Source organism: Chrysochloris asiatica, unplaced genomic scaffold, assembly GCF_000296735.1.
Source record: "Chrysochloris asiatica unplaced genomic scaffold, ChrAsi1.0 scaffold00364, whole genome shotgun sequence".
Classification (NCBI taxonomy): Eukaryota; Metazoa; Chordata; class Mammalia; order Afrosoricida; family Chrysochloridae; genus Chrysochloris; species Chrysochloris asiatica.
The window spans coordinates 127,799-132,062 of record NW_006408882.1 but is presented as its reverse complement, the minus strand read 5'-3'; positions in this window follow the sequence as shown (position 1 = coordinate 132,062).

Here is a 4,264-nt window from a genome sequence, read left to right as displayed (position 1 = left end):
CACACCTTTCTTAATTTTAAACCATTCAGTGTTCCCATGTTCTGTTCAAACAACTGTCTCTTGGTCTATGTACAGGTTCCTCATGATCACAATGAAGTGTTCCACAATATATATATTTCACAATGTTGTCATGATCCTCACAATTGAAAGCATTTGTGTAGTCAATACAACACAGGTAAAAATCTTTCTGATATTCTCTGCTTTCAGCCAAGATCCATCAGACATCAGCAATGATATCCCTTGTTCCACGTCCTTGTCTGAATCCTCTTCTTAAACATCTGGAAGTTCTCTGTCAATGTATTGTTGCAGCCATTTCTTTATTGCCTTTAGTAAAACTTTACTCACATGTGATATCAAAGATATTGTCCAATGATTTCTGCATTCCATTGGGCCACCTCTTTTTGGAATGGGCACAAATATGAATGTCTTCCAATAAGTTCACCAGATAGTTGTCTTTCAAATTTCTTGGCAGAGATGAGTGAGTGCCTCCTGTGCTGCCTCACTTTCTTGAAAGATTTCAGTTTTTATTCCATCTATTCCTGGTGACTTGTTCTTTGCCAATTGCTTCAATGCACCTTGGGCTTCTTCCTTCAGTATCACTGGCTCTTGATCATTTGCTACCTCTTGCAACAGTTGAACATCGACCATTTCCTTTTGGTATAGTGACACTGTGTATTCCTTCCATCTTTTTTTTTTATGCTTTCTGCATAATGCAATATTATGCCCATAGAATCCTTCAGTATTTCAAGTTAAGGCTTGAAATTTTTCTTCAGTTCCCTCAGCTTGAGAAATGCTGAGTGTATTCTTACCTTTTGGTTTTCTAACTCCAAATATTGTGTGTAACCATATTTTAGCTCTAAGCTGAATCTAATTTTCTAGAATCAAAGACAAAGAAGACAGTTTACTTGAGGATAGGGTAAAGGAAATTTATTTTCCATATAGTCTCCAACAGCCCCTACCAAGTCACTTTAATTAAACAATGTTTGTCATTGTTGTTATTTGCTGTTGAATTGATTCCAATTTATAGTGACCTTAGACAGGGTTTCTGAGGCTTTTATAACTTATCCTTGTAAAAGTGAGCATGGTCAAAATGACAATAGTAAATGGGAAAAATGAGAACATTAAAAGACATAGAGTCTAAATTAATGGAAATATATGAATATGGATAGACAATAAAAATGGTGATACATTGTGCATATTTATTCAGTTGCACCTGTAGAAATTGTGAACAGATGCACATTTGATTGTGTCTACCAATAAATTGCATCATGATAAAAAAAAAAAAAAAAGATTGAAATCGTCAATGACTTCATTTTGCTTGGATCCACAATCAACACTCATAGAAGTTGCATATCAATGGTGTATTGCATTAGGTAAATCTACTACACAAGATGGCTTTAAAGTGTTCAAGAGCAAAGATATCAGTGTGAGGACTAAGGTGCACCTGACCCAAGCCATGATATTTTCAATTGACTCCTATGCATGTGAAAGTTGAACAGTGAGTATGGATGATCTTAGAAGAATTGATGTGTTTGAATCATGGTATTGAAAAAGAATATTGACAGTAACGTGGACTGCCACAACAAACAAATCTTTGTTGGGAGAGTATAGTCAGAATACTCTTTTAAAGCCAGGATGGCCAGATTTTGCCTCTCATTTTTCAGTCATGTTGTCAGAAGGGACCGGTCTCTGGAGAAGAACATATCATATTTGGTAAAATGAAGGGTCAGCAAAAAAGGCAACCCTCCCCTGCCCAATGGGAAAAACTGACAGAATGACAACAACAATCTCTCAAACATGACAGTTGTGAGTGTGGTACATGACTGAACTGTGTTTAGTTCTGTTGTGTATAGGGTTGCTATGAGTCAGAATCAACTCAAAGGCACCTAACAAAAACATATTACCAACAAAAGAAAGAAAATATTAAAAGGCAAAACAAAATACAACATAAGAGTGGTGTTTCTAATAGAAGTATATAAGACAATCTATCCTTTACTCCCAAAGGGACTGCAGCCTCTAAACCACTTAGTTGTAGAAATTCTGAAGTTGCTACTGTTTACCATTGTGAAACTTACAATTTAATGATGTTCCTAAAATTAGCACAATTTCTAAAATACTTATTAATAATCTAATAAGATATGAAGCCTCAGAAAGTCATAAATAGTCTGACCAACTTAGTCTCTGGGTCAATGATAAATTTAATTTTCTTTGATCAATTAAATTGACTGATGCAAGTATCACCCCCCAAGTCTGGCAGTAAAGGATTACTTAAAACATAATGTCTAATGATGGTTTAGTTTCAAAGAACTTTGATTATCTGACACTTTTTTAAAGTCTTGAGATTGAAATATAGATTAACTGATTTCTAACCACTGTAGAAAATAAATGCAATATTAATTATGTAGCAATGACATCATTTACAGTTCTGAGCCATTATCACTGCCTATTTCTTTAATTATGTTATAGAACCCAGAATATTGAGCCAGCTCAATAAACACTAGCTATGGTTTCTTTTTACTGTTTACCAGGTTATTTTCTTATATACTTAAATAATTTTCACAAAGCTTTAAAATTTTTGCTTTGATTTTAATTGCTACCTGCTAGACCTTTACATCAATCAGTTTTTAAGCAATTGTTTCTATTATAATTGGGAAAGCATTGAGTGAATTAGTTAAAGGGTATTTAGAAAATTAGACTAACAAAATTGATTTCCTGGTTTCTATGTTAATAAGTTGTCATATACTGTCTGACAGACATTGATTAGCATTTACATCAGTCATGCAAATTAATGCAGGCCTATTGGCCTCTCTGTGTTGGAAAAAAAGTAAGGATGATCTTTCATAAGAAAAAGACAGGAATCAAAGTCAGAGCCAACCCCAATGTTGGGCACACTGCATTTTCTTACTTCCAAGGGTACATCGTTATAAAAGACTGCTGTCGTACTTTCCAGGTCTCCACAAACTCAGTTTATAATATCTTCTTGACTGTCCTGAATTCAATCATGCATGTTCATATTTTTGTTTAATTATGAGTTGGAAAATATTAAACAATGAAAGATTTTTATATATTTGGAACAATTTTTTTTTTTACTTTGATAAGGAAATGTGTTGCTATTTCAGTACTGTGTAATAGTTGAGCTTCTGCACTACATTTTATACAATATAAAATGTTAATCAATTTTTAAATTGCATTCACTAACATGGGCACTCATGCATAATTTGTTAATTTATTCAACTTTTTCTGCTTTCTGCAAATGTTTGCCCAGTTCATAAAAAAAAAAAAAAAAAAGGTTTATAATTCAGGGTTTTAATACATTTCTAGTTACATATGCAATTTTAAACAGATATAAAATAAAGGAGATAGTGTAACAAACAGTAATCTTGTCTAAACTTAATAGGTTTAAACATTCTTCTATACTTAGCTTTAATTTCCATATTAACAAGAATAAATTAAGATGGTAGTTACAATTCAATCTATTCCATATGCACATCTTCTCTGTCTTCTTAGGAGTTTCACTATCTTGAGTTGCATGTATTTCTATATACATGTTGTTGTTAAGTGTTGTTAAGAACTTTCTGATTGACAACAAGCCTGTCCAATGAGTCTCTGGTAGGTTTGAAATGGTAAATTTGCAGTTAAAAGCCCAGTGCTCCACTGCTCTTCCATCAATTTTCTGAATTGTGGTGCTTGCTTATTGCTGTGATGCTGAAAGCTATGACACATGTATTTCAAATAACAGCAGGATCACTCATGGGGAAGAGGTTTCAGCTGAGCTTCCTTCCAAAGGAAGCCAGACAATGAAGAAGGATAGACAGATCACTTGCAAACATTTGGTCACTGAAAACCTTATGAATAGCAGTGGAATACTGACAGCACCCAAATATTGAATATTGAAACATGATGATGAATATCAGAATATTGTAAGATATAGTGTTTCAACAGGAGCACATGAGTCCCTCAGGTTAGAAGGCATTCAAAATACAACTGGGGAAGAACTACCTCCTCAAAGTAAAGTTGACTGTGATCATCGCAAATGGAAAAATCCTTCAGACTTTCATAAACTGATGGGGCACAACACAAAATGAAGACAAACTGTTGTAAACATCCATTCATATCAGAACATGGAATGTACAAAATATGATTCCAGGAAATTTTGAAATTGTCAGTAATGAAAAGGAACAGGTAAATACCAATATCCTAGGCATTAGTGATATGCAGATGATACAATCTTGCTTGCTGAAAGTGAAGAGGACTTAAAACATTT